Source organism: Myxine glutinosa, chromosome 1 (genome assembly GCF_964187855.1).
Source record: "Myxine glutinosa chromosome 1, kmMyxGlut1.1, whole genome shotgun sequence".
Lineage (NCBI taxonomy): Eukaryota > Metazoa > Chordata > Myxini > Myxiniformes > Myxinidae > Myxine > Myxine glutinosa.
In genome coordinates this window covers 380,655,217-380,674,431 of record NC_136261.1, presented here as the reverse complement: position 1 = coordinate 380,674,431, position 19,215 = coordinate 380,655,217, and the positions used below count along the sequence as shown (strand labels likewise).

General features: G+C 47.2%; 1 pseudogene; it reads right to left on the bottom strand.

Moving 5' to 3' along the window:
• Positions 1–562: 562 nt before the first annotated feature.
• LOC137419433 (uncharacterized) overlaps positions 563–19,215 on the bottom strand; it is a 96,965-nt pseudogene continuing 78,312 nt past the window's right edge.

The window sequence follows — 19,215 nt, the reverse complement described above, 5'->3', positions numbered from 1 at the left end:
TGAAGGAGTATGGTGAAAAATAGAATTGGAAAGGTGAGTATCGGCTGGGGAGGAAGGAGATATGAAGGAAGGAGAGAAAAGGGGTGGGGTGAGACAACACGTGGTCGCGGGTGAGGGAGGGGGAGCCACGAGCATAGGACGAAATTACTAACAAGATTATTTTTTGTGTTTTTATATTTTGTTTAAGATTTTAAACAGAGGGTAAGATTTTTGGGGGAAGTATGGAGTGATAAGAAAAACAAAGACAAAAGCAATACAATGAAAGAATGAAAGTAAATAAACAACAAAACACCACAAGGGACCAGGCCCCAAACACGGCACAAACAAAACGACTATTACACACAAGTATGCATGATTTACAAACCGAGATATAACTAGAAATGCACAGTAAACACATACACAGTAAAAAAAAGATTAGAAATTTGAAAAAAACACAAACGGGAAAATACTTAACTTTGATGACGTGGAGAGCTCGGAAGAACACTACCTCGCTGGCGGAACCGGAAGCCAATTGTCAAGTCAATTGTGAATTGTCATGTGTGATTTCAGGGCGGATGGCCGATTAATAGATTTTTCCACAACTTGTGCATTTGTATGGGTGTTCACCATTGTGAATAGTCATATGTGATATAAGGTTGGCTGATTGATTTTAAAAAATTCCACAACTTGTGCATTTGTATGGGTGTTCACCATTGTGAATGTCATATGTGATATAAGGTTGGATGATTGATTAAAAGATTTTCCACAACTTGTGCATTTGTATGGGTGTTCACCATTGTGAATAGTCATATGTGATATAAGGTTGGCTGATTGATTAAAACATTTTCCACAACTTGTGCATTTGTTTGGCCGTTTAACCATTGTGAATTGTCACGTGCCTTGTAAGGGTGGATGATCGATTGAAAGATTTTCCACAACTTGTGCATTTGAATGGGCTTTCATCATTGTGAATTCTCGTATGCCTTGTAAGGGTTGATGATTGATTGAAAGATTTTCCACAACTTGTGCATTTGTATGGCCGTTCACCATTGTGAATTGTCATGTGCCTTGTGAGGGTGGATGATTTATTAAAAGATTTTCCACAACTTGTGCATTTGTATGGACGTTCACCATTGTGAATTGTCATATGTGATTTAAGGTTGGCTGATTGATTAAAAGATTTTCCACAACTTGTGCATTTGTATGGGCGTTCACCATTGTGAATTGTCATATGTGATTTAAGGGTGGATGATTGATTAAAAGATTTTCCACAACTTGTGCATTTGTAAGGGCGTTCGCCATTATGAATTCCCATGTGCTTTGTAAGGGTGGATGATCGATTGAAAGATTTTCCACAACTTGTGCATTTGTATAGGCGTTCATCATTATGAATTCCCATGTGCCTTGTAAGGTGGGCTGATTGATTAAAAGATTTTCCACAACTTGTGCATTTGTATGGGCGTTCACCATTGTGAATTGTCATATGTGATTTAAGGTTGGCTGATTGATTAAAAGATTTTCCACAACTTGTGCATTTGTATGGCCGTTCACCATTGTGAATTCCCATGTGCCTTGTAAGGTGGGCTGATTGATTAAAAGATTTTCCACAACTTGTGCATTTGTATGGCCGTTCACCATTGTGAATTGTCATGTGCCTTGTAAGGTTGGATGATTTATTAAAAGATTTTCCACAACTTGTGCATTTGTATGGCCGTTCACCATTGCGAATTGTCATGTGCCTTGTAAGGGTGGATGATTTATTAAAAGATTTTCCACAACTTGTGCATTTGTATGGCCGTTCACCATTGCGAATTGTCATGTGCCTTGTAAGGGTGGATGATTTATTAAAAGATTTTCCACAACTTGTGCATTTGTAAGGGCGTTCACCATTATGAATTCCCATGTGCCTTGTAAGGGTGGATGATCGATTGAAAGATTTTCCACAACTTGTGCATTTGTATGGGCAATCACCATTGTGTTTTTGCAGGGGTGATGTAAAGCTGGATGAATGACTGAAGGATTTTACACAAATTTTACATATGAATGGGCGTTCATCTTTCGCTCCTTTGTGAGCCTGGTGAAAATTATTCCGTGCAAACAATTCATTACTCGTTTTGCTGTGTTTCGAAAAAGTCCTCTTGTATGTTTCAGTTGGCGAGTCCTGCAGGCCTGTGTATCCGCTGTTCTTGGAAGTAGGTGCAGTCTCCCTTGTACATTCAATGGATCCACCTGTAAATACAACATCACATGACCTGTAAAAGAAATGTGATTCTGTTCAATACTCGTGATATAATTCTGACAAACTGGGTATAACACTGGGTGACGAATGGCCCATCTTTGTTGCTCCCGAAGCGGCAGCCCGAAAATTGGCGGTACTTTTTGGCGTGCGCACGGGACAGAAGGCGGCGAGGTGCTAACCTGAACAGAAGCCACACTGGTTTATTCCCGAACCCACGAACAAGGAAACACGACACAACAGATGAAATGCAACACAATAATTCAATGAAAATAAATTAAAGAGGTGAAAAACAAAAGGTGAGGTGAAACTAAATCCTAATTTGACACGTCTCCCCTCAGTCACAAAAACACACAGGGGAAAAGCTAATCAAAATAAAATGTTTCCCTTTTAGGCTCCCCTGAAGAGCAACACAAACCAATAGTGCCCCCTCCTCCAATGTTGCAAAGGTTCCACAAAGCTCCAAAAAGTCTCCTCACAAGCACACACGAGCCAGCCGCAGCTGAAAGCTGGAGACCAAAGCGACCGAGAGAGCGACTCTTCTTCTTCCATCCTCTCGATGACGTCACTCTGGCCAATCCCGAGCCCCATCGAAACACTCTGTGCCTCCACACCAATGACATAGCTCGAGGCGTGACCTGCCGGTTACGGTCCTCTGGAGGCGGGGTATAGTTGCCCATCGAGAACGTTTGGGGTTCTGACGGCAGTTATGTTGGTTATGGTTGGTTAATGGATGGTTTTATGGCTGGCCTTGTTGTAATTGTAAAAACATAGGGTAAACCCACCGAGGGCAATCACATACTGGGGGAAAACTAAACTTAACCCCTTCTCTAATTACCATAGCTTTACTTCTCGTGTGAAGACACGAAAACAACTTAAGCTCTGGTTTCCCTCCTCAATACATCAAGATGTCTCCTACTCATCCAAGGTCCATGCTGTACCAATACAATCCTGCCTCCACTATGGTAATCCATCATCTACCCCCACAAACGTAACAATTTGTATTTGTTCCACTGCAAAAAGGTTTAAAAAATATTATTGAGGTAAATATACAGTACTGTGCAAAAGTTTGGGTTTTTCCCAAGATATTCATAATGCTGTGGTTTTAGGACACTGCTCAGAGACAATGGCAAACACCATACAGGTTATTTTGTGTGGTTATTCCATTGTGTAATATTAGAATAGCTCCTTCCCCTTGTGCAGTGGGTTAGAGTATCATAAAATGCATTGGTGAAGGTTAGAGATGATCTGTTGGTCTCTGTCGTAGCTCTACTCCGAGACAAGACCTTATATTTAAAAAAGGACTCATGAGGCCCCATTAGACCTTAAAGACTCCATTAGACCATCAAGACCCTTTGATATGAGCCCAGCTTTTTAACAACTTAGGATGAACCCTTTGAATACACCAGGCATTCTAAGTCACAGACAAGGTTTCTTATATCTCAGCTTGCCTTTGCTGAGACTAAACATCTCATAACACGTCACATTTTGTGGCGTTTCATGGTTTTCTACATTAGTACTATTGCTTCATGGTTTTCCATGGGAGTACAATTGCATTCGTGATCCATTCACTATTCTTTGTGTTCCCATATGTGCAATAATACATCCAAATTGTTTGATTGATGCGTTTAATATCCAACATTCTTACCCCAAGTGATAAAGGGTGACGAGTCATGCATGGGTTTGTCGGGAGGATCGGGAAATGAAAGCACAGACCTCTGTGGAAGATCAATTTAAAACACTTTAGAAATTAATTCTGAACTCTGAATTTACAAACTTGTATTTGAAACCGAGCTGGGAAAACCCAGAAAACGATTATTATTTGACATTTGATTCTATTATTTGAACTATACTGACATTCTTACACGATTTCCTTTGATTCTTCATGGTGCAGGGTTGACTCAAACATCACCTGAAAATAGATAAGGTGGCTAATGCCCTACATTCACCCACCCCAAACCTGCATGTCCTCTCATCCCATTCTATTGTGTAAAACTCCGATACAAGACTGAACTCGAGAATTAATTCAGATTGATCCTGATGTGCCGACTGTTATGTTATTGTGCTGTTTCTCTTGTAATTGATTTGGTTTCTGATAATCTCTCAAAGTAATTAAACACTTCATATTCAACCACGTGAGGACATTGATTTTTCTCCTCGACACCTCCCAGTGAAGACACCTGCATCACGGAGACCTTAAAAAGGAACATCAGTCGAGATCACAAGTGAAAGTCATGCCGATTGCGTTCTTTGATGTGGAAAGAATGGTTCACGTAGAATTTCTTCCCAAATGCGTTACTGTTAATGCGGCTTTCTATATGGAAGTTGTCAAACGTTTTTTAATCTTTGAAATGTTTTTTTTCAAATCTTGGGCATTTTTGTTATGGATATCACCCCAGACAAGGCATACACCACTCTAAGTATGGGGAAAGAGAAAGTTAGAAAAAGATATGGATAAAGCAAAACAAAATAAAAATAAATAAATAAAATAATAAAACATCCAAGACACCGGAAGTAGCAGAGTTCGGGTAAAATGCGATTAAACCAAGTTCGTTCTCCGTCATGATTAGTCCTCAATATTTGATCAGACGTTATGTTCATCCTCAATTATGATTCGTTCTCCATCCCAGTTGAGCTGACATTTTCATAGCCATTCCAATGAGCCTATTGATTTCTGATTGGTGCCAGTTTATTAAACCGCAGCTATATTGGAACACTGGTACTTTTTGTTTTAGTTTCTACTTTTAGTTATTCTGTCAATATTTCATCATTTGTGGTGAAGAGCATTAAATCATGAATGCACAGTAGATGTGTCACCTTTCCTATTTCTTTGGATGTTCTTCTCTTGGTTGAAAGGGGATATCCATGTCCTTGTTTGGTGATGAGGTTACTGTGTGTGTGTGTGTGTGTGTGTGTGTGTGTGTGTGTGTGTGTGTGTGTGTGTGTGTGTGTGTGTTTACAAAAAGTGATCACATGAGGCCAAATACAGTTGAATTGTACTCTTTCCACCAAGGCTACAAAGTTCACCACCATATCATGCCATCCACTTCCCCACCCAATATATTATCGAGACACATGAACCACAACCCAACAAAACACGATTATCGGCTGACTGTTTCCTCCCCTTCTCCTCTTGCTGTTACTACTTCCTTGCGTCCATCCAACTGTGGCCTGACTGCCCTACTATCAATTTTTTGCCTTTTTTTCCCTGTCACCTCACTTTTCCATGAACCAAGATCATATATAAACATGTAAAATAAATCAATAAGAAAAAAGAAGTGAAATGTCATAGCCCCCTTGGATTTACTAATTTTGCCATACGGAGTTAAAGGCCGTCAGTCGGCCATCTTTAGTTGGATTGCAACACAAAATCTTCTGCATGTGTATACTCTCATACATTGTCGTTGTGCCAAGTTTGAACAAAATCAGTCCATGCATTTCATAAATGGTTGGGGACACGGTTGAGGAACAAAATGGCCACAAATCAGCCATCTTCGATCGAATCTCGACAGCTAAGGATGTGCATATGTATCCCATCATTCATTTTCTATGTGCCAAGTTTGAACAATATTGGGAAATGCATGTCCGAGAAATGGTTGACGACATGGTTAATATTGAATTTTTATATATTTTTACAACAAAAAATGGCATATTTGATCAGATCACAAAATAAAGTGAGGTGCACATATATGCCGTCATGTGATGCTTATGCCAAGTTTGATCAAAATCGTACGATGCATATTCAATAAATGGTTGGGGATACGTTTAAGTAACAAAATGGCTGCTGGTCAGCCATTTCGGATCTGATCTCAAAGGAAAATGGCATGCCTCTGTTAGCCATTATTCATCATCTGTTTGCCAAGTTTAAACAACATGAGTCAGTAGTAAATGCGTGTCCGAGAACTGGCTGAGGATGTGTTCAACATAGAGTGTTTTTACACCTAAAATGGCCACCAGTCAGCCATCTTTGATTGCAACGTGAAACAAAATGATGTGCATATGAACACCATCATGTGTTGTCTTTCTGCCAAGTATAAACAAAATCGGTCCATACATCTCCGGTATATGGTTGCAGACGAATGGACGAGACCCAATCCAAAAACCCCATTTTGGACAAAGTCAAACCTGTGTCAAATTAAAATTCAATCAGAATTCATGATTGGACAAATTAAGGAAAATAAGATACAACAAGGTATATTATTGTTGGTTAAAATATTTGATATAATAATGAAAGGGATAATTGATGTTTGAGAAATTGATCGACCATCATGGTTATTTCTGAAAGCAATTAAATCATAACGTGGTTATTTTTTCTTAACACCAGAGTTCATCATCAAACTGTTCGAAACAAAATGTGTGGACATCGACAGAAACCTTCATGGGGATGGTTCTCGAGGACAGAAGCCTCAGCATCATTTGGTTCAGGTCGATCCAGGTGGATATCAATGTTGTGCTCAGTATTCACTTCCAATTTCACAAATAAATCTGGAAAAGTAAGTTTTATTAAATACAGGCACTCTTGTGTCACATGTATAGCTGGTTCAACACTCTTAAAACATATAAATAAATATTGCATTAAAATCGTTAGAAAAAATTAAAATCTCTATCAAAACATTAAAATCTTCCTTGAAGAGAGAAAATAAAACATTTCCCTCGGTAATGGCGTCATGTAAAAACATTACGATATCAAAGAATGATGGTCTGTCCAAACTGCCTCAATGTTATGAGATGCTTCCTCCCTGACCACATCTTCAGAAGAATTTCACCACCACCAAAAATCACAACCAGCAAAACAGAGAAAGATCCAAAACACCCTGAAGACCCAAAACACCCCAATGACCCAAAAGACCCCGAAGACCGAAAACACGCCAAAGACCCAAAAGACACAGAAGAGCCAAAACACCCTGAAGAGCAAAAACACCCCGAAGAGCCAAAACACCCTGAAGACCCAAAACACCCTGAAGACCCAAAACACACCGAAGACCCAAAACACAGTGAAGACCCAAAATACCGTGAAGACCCAAAACACCCTGAAGACCCAAAACACCCTGAAGACCCAAAACACCCTGAAGACCCAAAACACCCTGAAGACCCAAAACACCCTGAAGACCCAAAACACCCTGAAGACCCAAAACACCCTGAAGACCCAAAACACACTGAAGACCCCCCAAAACTCCCTGAAGACCCCCAAAAACACCCTGAAGACCCAAAACACCCCGAAGACCCAAAACACCCGGAAGACCCCCCAAAACACCCTGAAGACCCCAAAAAAAACAACCTGAAGACCCCCAAAAACACCCTGAAGCCACAAAACACCCTGAAGACCCAAAACACCCTGAAGACCCAAAACACCCTGAATACCCAAAACACCCTGAATACCAAAAACACCCTGAAGACTCAAAACACCCTGAAGACCCAAAACACCCTGAAGGCCCAAAACACCCTGCAGGCCCAAAACACCCCAAATACCCTTGAAGATCCAGAGGAACCAAAAGACCTTCAAGACCCAAAAGCACCTGAAGACCCAAAACATCCAAAATACCCCAAATACCCAAAAAGGCCCAGAGGATCCAAAAGACCCTGAAGACCCAAAATAGCATGAAGACCCTGAAGACCCAAAACACCCTGAAGACTGTGAAGACCCCAAAACACCCACAAAGACTCAAAATACCCTTGAAGGCCCAGAGGATCCAAAAGACCCCAAAGACCCAAATGGCCACAAAGACCCAAAAGACCCCGAAGACCCAAAACACCCCGAACACCCAAAAGACACGGAAGAACCAAAACACCCTGAAGACCCTAAACACTCCGAAGACCCAAAACACCTTGAAGACCAACAACACCTTGAAGACCAACAACACCTTGAAGACCAACAACACCTTGAAGACCAACAACACCTTGAAGACCAACAACACCCCGAAGACCAACACAACCCCAAAGACTCAAAACACCCTGAAGACCCAAAACACCCCGAAGACCCAAAACACAATGAAGACCAAAAACACCCTGAAGACCACAAACACCATAAAGAACTGAAAGACCCCAAAGACCCAAAACACCCCAAAGACTCAAAATACCCTCAAAGGCCCAGAGGATCCAAAAGACCCTGAATACCCAAATGGGACAGAAGCCCCAACAGACCTTGAAGACCCAAAAGATCCTGAAGACCCAAAAGACCCAAAACACCCAAAATACCTTTGAAGGCCCAGAGCATCCAAAAACCCCGAAGACCCAAATGGCCACAAAGACCCAAAAGAACCCTAAGACTCAAAAGACCCCTAATACCCAAAAGACCCCAAAGACCCAAAACACCCAAAGACCCCAAAGACACAAAACACCCCAAAGACCCAAAACACCCCAAAGACCCAAAACACCCCGAAGACCCAAAACACCCCGAAGACCCAAAACACCCCGAAGACCCAAAACACCCCGAAGACCCAAAACAGGTAAAGGATGCTGGAGGATGTCGTCCAGGTAAAGGAAGAGGAACGGCAGGTCACGCAGCATGCCATCCATCAAGCGCTGGAACGCCTGAGCCGCGTTCTTGAGGCCAAACGGCATTCGCAGGAATTCGAATAAGCCGAACGGCGTGATGGCGGCCGTTTTTGGGACGTCGGCTGCCCTGACAGGTACCTGGTGGTATCCCCGTATTAAATCGATCTTTGAACAAATGACCCGTCCTGCCAAACGGGCGGAGAAGTCTTGGATGTGTGGGATCGGATACCTGTCGGGGGTGGTAGCGTCGTTAAGGTGGCGGTAGTCGCCACATGGGCGCCAGCCGCCCCCTGGTTTTGGGACGATGTGTAGTGGCAAAGCCCACGCGCTAACGGAGCGCCGCACGATGCCTAGGTGTTCCTAAGCGTCGAACTCGGCTCTGGCCATGGCGAGCTTGGCTGGGTCGAGGTGGCGGGCTCTGGCATAGACTGAGAAGTGGTGCTCGATCGTGGTTGGTATGTGGTGCTCAATCCCATGTCGTACTGCGATGGCCGAAAACGTCAGCTGCGTGAGGGCCGGGAACTCCGTGAGCAGGCGAGCAAACTCGTTCGCCGCAGGGAGGGCGCATGCCAGCTCGGTCGGAGCGGAGCTGCTCAATGTGCATACCAGGGAGCTGAAGGTCTCGGCGTTGATGAGGCGACGCCATTGGACGTCCACCAGCAGTCCGTGTGCGCAGAGGAAGTCGGCGCCTAGCAGAGCCATGGGCACGCTTGCGGTTACAAAAGTCCAATTAAAGCGTTGGCCGCCGAAGCAGAGGGTGACGTTGCGTGGGCCGAAGGTACGGATGGCTGATCCATTGGCCGCAACCAAGGAGGGGCCGCAAACCACGGACTGCCTGTCCTGATCGGAGGCAGGTATGACGCTCAGTTGGGCACCGGTGTCAAACAGGAGGCGCTGTCCGGATGCTTTGTCCCTGATGAAAAGTAAGTTGCCCGTGTGGCCGGCGCTCATGGCTGGTAATGAACGCCGGCCCGGCCGTTTCCCGGATTGCCGAAGGTGCACGGGGGTTGGCATGTCCGGGCCTTCTGTCCGAACCTGGCATGATAATAACACCATGCCTGGTCAGGTGGAGGCCCGGTCGTCGTGCTGGAGGTGGTCGGCGCGGCGTAGCGGGCGCCAATTGCGTCAGCAGTTCGGTCATCGACCGTGCCGGGTGCTCGGGCGCCATGGGCGTTGCTTCGGACGGCGGTGGGCTCCAGATCGCTGCTCCAATGCGTTGGCCTGACACGGAGATCTTGTCGGCTTCCCTGGCGAGGGCGCGGGGATCCGTGATCGTCGTGCTCGCCAGGGCGAGGCGTACCTGGCTGAGCAGCTGACGGAGGAAAAGCTCCCGGAACAGGATTGCCAGAGAGTGCTTGCCGAGCAGTGAAAGCATGTAGTCCATTCGCTCGGACGGGCGCGTGTCGCCGAGCTCGGGCAGGTCGAGCAGGCACCGTGCGGGTTCCGCCGATGAGAGGGCCAAAGCGTCGAGGAGGAGCTTTTTAATCGCGTCATATTTGTCAGCGGCTGGTGGGCTCTCGAGGAAGCTCAGGGCGCGGGCCGCGGTGGTGGAGCCGAGCGCTGCTACCACATGGTGGAAGCGGGTGTCGTCGGCCGTGATGCCTCGCAGGGCGAACAGGGAGTCCGCCTGGGCGAACCAAACTGCCGCGTGAGCCTCCCAGAAGGTAGGCAGTTTGAGGGTAACTGCCGTGCCCATGTCGGGTCACCAATGTCGGAGCTATGCTCCAATGTAAATCGGAAGAATGGACGCGACAAAAAGCTGGAATTCATCCGAGTTTCTTTATTGTGTCAAATCAACTCAGGTACTCTGAAAAGCCCATTTATCGGGGAGCAATATATATACACATTATCCCGGAGCGTTTGCCCGGGAAAGGTGAGAGGGGGCGTGCCCGGGCGTCCTGGACGAGGTCTGGCAAGTCGAGAGCGGGCATGCCCGGGCGTCCCGGACGAGGCCTGGCAAGTCAAGACGAGCCCGGCATGGTGATCGCTCCGCGTCCTCGGTAGGTGCAAGGCGATTGTGTATACCCAGCGGTAGCCACTACATATATATATATATATATATATATATATATATATATATATATATATATATATATATATATATCTATATATATATATATTGTTACGGACACGACTTAGATGTTATGATGGGCCGAGCGGAATGGCCGCCGTGTTCGCACAAGTTACCCGATTATACTCGAACGTTGGCCGAGTCGCGCTATGCTAGATCAATTGAGGAAAGGACACAGCGGCTGGGTTAAAATGACACGACACCAGGGATACGGTTCTCAAGACCTCCGGAGGAGGTTATAATATTGCGGAAGGTTAGATTACAAGGATGAGAGAGACAGCATAGAAAGATAGGCACTTAGACACACTTATCTTATTCCCGACAGACCACAGATAAACGGGACAAAACTGACTCACACGGGGATTGATGGCAAGGAGGGGCAGGTATTCGATGGCTCAAGGTGCACCTTGGCTCAGGGGCAAAATCGACCCGGTCTGGTCCAAAGATGCGGGGAGGTCGCTCAGCGCTCGGAGGTCGCGACTTGTCTTTCCAAGCTGGGGGCGCATCTGACCTCACGTCCGGTAAGTGGCTGCGCATATCCGGCGGGGAGTGACACGCCCTCGGCTCGTTAGCTCCGCCCCAGATGGAATCGGCCAGCCGCTTCTCACTGGCTGTGGGGGGTTACCGGGCTCCGCCCCTGATGAGGAGCTGACAGCCAGCCCCTTCGTGGTAACCCCGTGCAGCGCATGCGCAATGGCGGCTAACCAAGCCGGAGTGAGGACGCACACTCTCCGCGCCGCGCCGCCCCCCTCTGTTGTTGTAGTTGTTGTTGTTTCGTGGGGAAGATGGGAGGAGGTATGGGGAGGTCCTAAACTCACTACTGGTGCCATACAATCACATTCTGGTGCAACGAAGAGTCAGAATTAATGGAAACGAGTCCTTAACTGACATAGACTAAGAATAACTAGCAAGAGGTCCGAAAGTTGTCTACGTGAGATGCGGTGGACCTGGGCACGACATTTAATGGGGGAAAAAGGGGACGGTCGGTTCTACAGAGTGTTATTTACAGGCAATGGGACTAGGGAATGGGGGATTGGGGATAGTTGGGGAGTATTGGGGAAATAGGGGAATATTTACAAGCGGATATGGAGGCCAAGTCCCATATCCGCAACAATATATAGATATATATATATATATATATATATATATTGTTACAGACGCGGCTTTTAGATGTTATATTGACCGAGCGGTGGTGTATTTAACCGCGTCCGAACAGTTACTCCCCGATTAAAACCCGATTCCACCCGACGTTGACCAGATCGCCCCACAGATATTCAATCGGGAAATCTCTAAAGCGACCGAAAGAGAATGAAAAAGAAGAAGAAGAATACGGAGGAAGAACAGATTTTATTATACACACACAAGCAATGGATGGAAGAAGCAGTAACACAGCGAATCATTAACTTACACTATTCATTTTTACTTAGCCCCAAGACAACGAGTAGGACAGGACGTTCACACTTACACAGGGGATATTGCAGGCAGGTAGGGCTTGAGATGGATTGCTTGAGAGGGAGGCAAGGTCGGGAGGCCGCAGTTCGCAATTCCTCGCGGTTTTGGCGGGAAACCATCCGTCGTGTATCCACTGCGGTAGACGTCACACGCTGGTTCGGCACACCTGCTCCTCTTCTTGGGGTGGAGCCGTCTCCCTCCTTTCAGCGCGTCTCTCCAAAGCTGGTTTCCTTGCCGAGTACCTCTCCTCTTTGGCTTGGAGCATTTCGCATCTCACCCCTTGGTGCAGCCTCTTTGCTCATCTCCCAAGGCCTCTCCAAGTCATCTGGTAAAGCAGTCCCTTACAGTCGCTTTTATCACCTCGGGCGAAATCAAGCCGCCGGCTCCGAGGGCACGCCTACCGGGTCGCTCACCGCGGTGCTGATTGGCTGTTTAGGGCTGGTTCACTCCTTCCCTCTTATGACGAGGTGGAGACACGCCTTTCTTCCCCGACTCAAGCACATGGTCAATGGCGGTTGAAGAAAACCGCCCAAAATGCGGAAGGCAATTGGAAAGGAGGTTTTGGGGAAATTGGAAGGGCCTACGCTTATTTTGTTTGATACAATGCAAAGTCAATCTAGTGGGAAACACATATTTAGCCTACATGGAATAAGGAAATACACTATTTAAAAGATGTATCGTGACCTGCGTGTAAGTTTCATGGAATTAACTAGGACGGCTGCGACCATTATTTACATTACGAGGATGTTACCATACTTTTGTGACGTTCACATTGTAACGTTTCCACATTCGTTACACTGCACCCTCCTTTCTTCAGGTGCGTCCTCGGGCCTATTAAACTTTAACTTAGTGTGACACGTAGGTGTAATTCCCTCTACAATTAACCTGACCCTGAGTGTGACAATTTTAAAACACAAATAAGTATGTCCCCCTATTGCATTGCACCCTGTCTAACAGACTCAAGCCCACAGCTAACCGAATTACGGAATTATTCTCAAACTATACATTTACGGTGGGGAGCATTATTTACAATGACGTGATTTCTTATTTACAACGCAACCCAGGACCTGTGTTTTTTTTTTCTTCTTTTTTTAGGGAACAAGAAAATGAAATTCCTGTTGGGAGGGAGGAGACAGCATGCATTGCATCGATGCACCAGTACCAATACCACCAAAGCACCCAAAAGCACCAAAAAGCACCACAAAGCACCAAAAACACCACTCGGTGCGCAGTCACCATGGTTCATAATAAACACAACAAAACAACTGGTGGTGGTCTTCTCTTTCTCTGCTGGGCCGATGTTCTTCCCGACGTCTTCTGGCTTCATGCGGCCTATTTGGACATAATAAAAAGCACAACTTGTGTCCATTTTTATTTAGGGCCTCAGGGGCCAACTAAGGGTGGTCCACCTGTTTGGCATAGGTGCCACCTTACCGAGGTCCGCAAGCAAGATTCCCTGGCCACTATGGCCGGTCTCCAACAGAGGTGCCCTGCCCCAGAACCTGGGGTGCATCAAGTGGTACTTGGCCGCAGAACAGCGGTCCATACAGTGGTACATCAACGCAATGCATGCTGGTTCTGGGAATCTCGGGCGCACAATGGCCACCTCACGCACGCTCCCCTCGGCACCCAATGGCGCACAGGTCATGTGGGAGACAAAAGAAAGACAATTGAGCGAGGGGTAAGGTCACAAGGGTACACGTCAATAAGGCAATGCAAGGTGAAATGCGTACGGAGGGCGAAGTGAGAAAGCTCGTCCCTACCGTACGTCACCCCCCCCCCCGGTCACCTACCCTTGCCCTTACCCCATATGTACAAAATCTACACATTACCAATTCGTCACTACTGTCACGTCTTCCCCATATTTCCCCTATACCAAATTCGTCACCACAATCCCTCTACTTCAAAATTTGCCATCACCAATTCATCATCAATCCTCATAAGGAGGGAGAGATGGAATTACGCACAATGTCACACCCACGTCATGATGCGTCTCACAATCCAAACATTTGCATCATAAAAAATAATCAAAACATGGCATGGTGTGGAGTACCTGTCACCTCAGGTGAGTGGATGCAGATGGTGCGAGGAGATCCTTCATCCTAACTATTCTCTAAATGACTTTAACACACTTTACACTACCCGGGGTCTTTCCCTGCCAATCCATTGGCCAACTTACACTATGGGTTCTAATAACCAATTCCCATTGACCAAACTGTGGTGCTTCTCAATTTGGGGTCTCACTCCCCCGATTCATCTCCCGGTGCTCTCGCACAATTTCTGGGCTGCGACGTCTAGCTCTCCCAACAGGTCTACCCACCTGCACACCTCCACCACTGTAGTTGCCACCCGAGCTTACCTAGCTCCTCACCCTAACCTAACTAACTGGGGACAGCCCCTCTCCTGGCTCTGTCACCCCATGGTGCCCTCTGGCACTGGGCTACCCGGGTCCGTCCTCCGGATCCTCGGGCCCCATCCACAATAACTACTACCGGCTCCCAGAGCCCACCTGCGGCCTCACCTGGCCGACATCCTCACAGTGGTGGAGCGCCCAAACAACTACACACACTAACAGGCTACACGCCCAGCCATTTCCACAACACTAATGCACTCATCCAAATACCATTCTGTCACCCGCACCACAGATGCCAATATCCAACCACAATTTACCTGTACCCTCTACCTAACACTTACACTACCCGCCCCGGGTATCCGTGATGGGGGTCCACCCTTCCCCCATTCACACCTTCGCACCATCCACTCCACTCCACAATTTCCACCATTCTCACTCCACGACCATCCATTCCAATACTCCAGATATTCCACACTACCATTTATTCCACACAGCCACATACACCTGTTGTTGCACACCTGTGCCCTCACACCTGGTGCCACCTGCACCCTCCTTTCTTCTGGACCATTTGGTCAACACAACACGCAATCACCACTACTCCCTCATACACTGCTCCACACACCTGTTCAGTTGCACACCTGTGCAATCACACCTGTTCCATTCTCACCTGTTCAATCCTCACACACACGGCATCATCTCAGCTAACTACTCCCCTCTGAAACTTGCGCTTCCCAGTCGTCCCTTTAAACTATTGCGCTCCCACGTCATTATAATCCACCCTAATCTACCTGCGTCCCCACTACAGGTATCAGTCACTATCTAAACTTAACGTCACCTAATGTCATCTTCTAGGGCCCTAACAATATAACCTAACCCACCCGGGCTAGTTTTCACTGCCATACACCCCATAATCTATTGCTCCTTTGCCCCACTGTGAGGGATGGTGGATTTGCCATCCCACCACCTCGGGGGTCTCTCACTATCAATTTTGTTCGTCCAGATTCCAACCAATTCAAAAATTTTCCATTTACTGCCAATTCTATTCACTTTTCTAAATTTCGGATCAAAACACTATCACTATCACGATCACCATCATCACAGTCCGCTATATCCTAGCCTCGGTGCGTCATGACATCATTAAACTCGGCTTCATAAAGCCGAGCAATGAATTTGGGTGGTTTGGTTGCCTGCAGGTTGAATCCGTCCGGCTTTCGGTTCAAGGGAGGTGGTTTGGTTGGACCGAGGCTCCACGCACCATCTCGGCGCGGCACCTTGCGGTCTCGGGCCCGATGGCTCAATCTCCCCCGGTCGGAACCCCGTCCCCACGAGGGGGCACCGTTCCGCCTCCTCCCACTCGCCCTTGAACCGGACCGGTCGCCTCGCCCGGCAAAGCCCGGACTCGACCGTGCGGGGCGGGGCCAAGCCCGAATCGGCAACGACGCTTCGAAGAGAAGCGACGCAGCATCGATCCGCGCCGGGCCTCGCACCCAACCAAGCACCCCTCGCACCGAGTGCACGCATCGGCTATCCGTCGCTCTAACCACTAAACCGGTCACCGTCGACGCTTCACTTGCATGCTTACAAGCATACGCTACCCCTTTCACCCTCACAAAACCTGGCGTTCCAACGCCGTCCGTACATTCCACCAACGCTCTCCCTGTTACACACCACACCTCTCGCGCACACTTTGGTCCACACCTCTCCTCCGTTACGTCCTCCGTAACACTCACCATGGGCGTGCACTCTTGCATCCACCCACTAACGCGCTCACATGGGCTCTCCCACACCCGCGCCATGACCAACTCAGGTGTGCTTCCTCGCACACGTTCCACCACCACCTTACTCTCCCTGTCACACTTCGTACACCCCGACGTGCATTCTCGCTCGCACTCGGTTTCACACTCGCGCTCCGATGTGCCCTCTCGCACCTGCGCCATCACCAACTCACTATTCGTGTCACACTCCGTACACCCCGACGTGCATTCTCGCTCGCACTCGGTTTCACACTCGCGCTCCGATGTGCCCTCTCGCACCTGCGCCATCACCAACTCACTATTCATGTCACTCTCCGTACACCCCGACGTGCATTCTCGCTCGCACTCGGTTTCACTCCCACACTTTATAACACACCCACTCGCCGACGCACACTTTTTCCTCACACGCATGCCATTTCCACTCACACGGGACCCTTCACCAACGCCCGGGTGCTTCCTCGATCCCAAGCGCGCGAAATTATTTTGTCGCTAAACATCCTCCTGCAAAATCTACCCGCACAATATACAGCACGACTCACCTGGGGGATCCTTTTCTCCACGCGAACCTGCAAACTTCCATTCGGGTTAAGCACAGCATCGTGATGTGAGCAGGGACTTTGTACATAATCCATTTCTCCCTGCAATTCCCGGGCTACCTCCGTCATCTCTTCAATTTTAATTCCCGCTACTGCTTTTTCTTTATTAACCTCGGCGACCGTTGGCTTTAATAAAACACCCTCCTCTACCTCAGCGGTCGCCGGCTTTTCCAAACCCCGTGTCGCGATTTCTACCCCCGTCATTGTACCCGTGCTTTCCTCCGCTTCGCTCAACCAGCGCTTTTCGACCCGCTTTACCTCGTCGTGCACCCGTGGGACCCTTTCGCCCAACTTGCGGTCTCTGTCCCTCTGCTCCCTTTTCTCCATATCGGCCCTCATTTCTTTCGTTGTTGCTTCAATTTGCTCAGTCTGAGCCTTAATTTTTTTTTATTATTCGCTCATTATTAGCCCTCATTTGCTCACTCTGAGCCCTCATTTTCTCGCTATTCTGGGCCATAAGGGCCTTCATTTGTATGAAAAAAAGGTCCAAATCTACCAGCGGCGCTACTACGGTCGCGGGCGTGGACGCCGTGGCCATGTGCGAGGCGCCATTTTGTGCGTCTGATACCCCCTCAACCGCCTCCTCATTGCTCTCCTCCTCCCTTTCTTTCCCTAAGTCCTGGGTTACCCCTAACCCGTCTATTTCCCCCACCGACATCCGATCGCCTTGATTGTCCATGGCGCGATCTCAAAATTCGGGTTTTATATTTTCGTAAAACAAAATCAAATTTCGCCGTTATAATTTCGAGCGCGTGAAACGCGCTCCGGATCGAATTCTACTTCCCAACACCAATTGTTACCCTAATGGTACAATTGGTGTTCCAAAATTTGGGCCTAACAAATTTAGTCCCAGGTCCGAATCCAACTCCTCGACACCAAATGTTACTGTACTAACACAATTGGTGTCCAAAATTTGGGCTAAATAAATTTAGTCCCAGGTTCGAATCCCACCTCCTGACAACAAATGTTACAGACGATTTGTACAATTTGGTGTCCAAAATTTGGTCCAGGGTTCCAAATCCCCACTCCTGACTACCAATTGTTACAGACGCGGCTTTTAGATGTTATATTGACCGAGCGGTGGTGTATTTAACCGCGTCCGAACAGTTACTCCCCGATTAAAACCCGATTCCACCCGACGTTGACCAGATCGCCCCACAGATATTCAATCGGGAATCTCTAAAGCGACCGAAAGAGAATGAAAAAGAAGAAGAAGAATACGGAGGAAGAACAGATTTTATTATACACACACAAGCAATGGATGGAAGAAGCAGTAACACAGCGAATCGTTAACTTACACTATTCATTTTTACTTAGCCCCAAGACAACGAGTAGGACAGGACGTTCACACTTACACAGGGGATATTGCAGGCAGGTAGGGCTTGAGATGGATTGCTTGAGAGGGAGGCAAGGTCGGGAGGCCGCAGTTCGCAATTCCTCGCGGTTTTGGCGGGGAAACCCTCCGTCGTGTATCCACTGCGGTAGACGTCACGCGCTGGTTCGGCACACCTGCTCCTCTTCTTGGGGTGGAGCCGTCTCCCTCCTTTCAGCGCGTCTCTCCAAAGCTGGTTTCCTTGCTGAGTACCTCTCCTCTTTGGCTTGGAGCGTTTCGCATCTCACCCCTTGGTGCAGCCTCTTTGCTCATCTCCCAAGGCCTCTCCAAGTCATCTGGTAAAGCAGTCCCTTACAGTCGCTTTTATCACCTCGGGCGAAATCAAGCCGCCGGCTCCGAGGGCACGCCTACCGGGTCGCGCACCGCGGTGCTGATTGGCTGTTTAGGGCTGGTTCACTCCTTCCCTCTTATGACGAGGTGGAGACACGCCTTTCTTCCCTGACTCAAGCACATGGTCAATGGCGGTTGAAGAAAACCGCCCAAAATGCGAAAGGCAATTGGAAAGGAGGTTTTGGGGAAATTGGAAGGGCCTAAGCTTATTTTGTTTGATACAATGCAAAGTCAATCTAGTGGGAAACACATATTTAGCCTACATGGAATAAGGAAATACACTATTTAAAAGATATATCGTGACCTGCGTGTAAGTTTCATGGAATTAACTAGGACGGCAGCGACCATTATTTACATTACGAGGATGTTACCATACTTTTGTAACGTTCACATTGTAACGTTTCCACATTCGTTACAATATATATATATATATCTATATATATATATATATATATATATATATATATATATATATACATATATATATATATATATATATATATATATATATATATATATATGTAGCAACTCAGGTACAGTCATTAGCCTCAGGTAA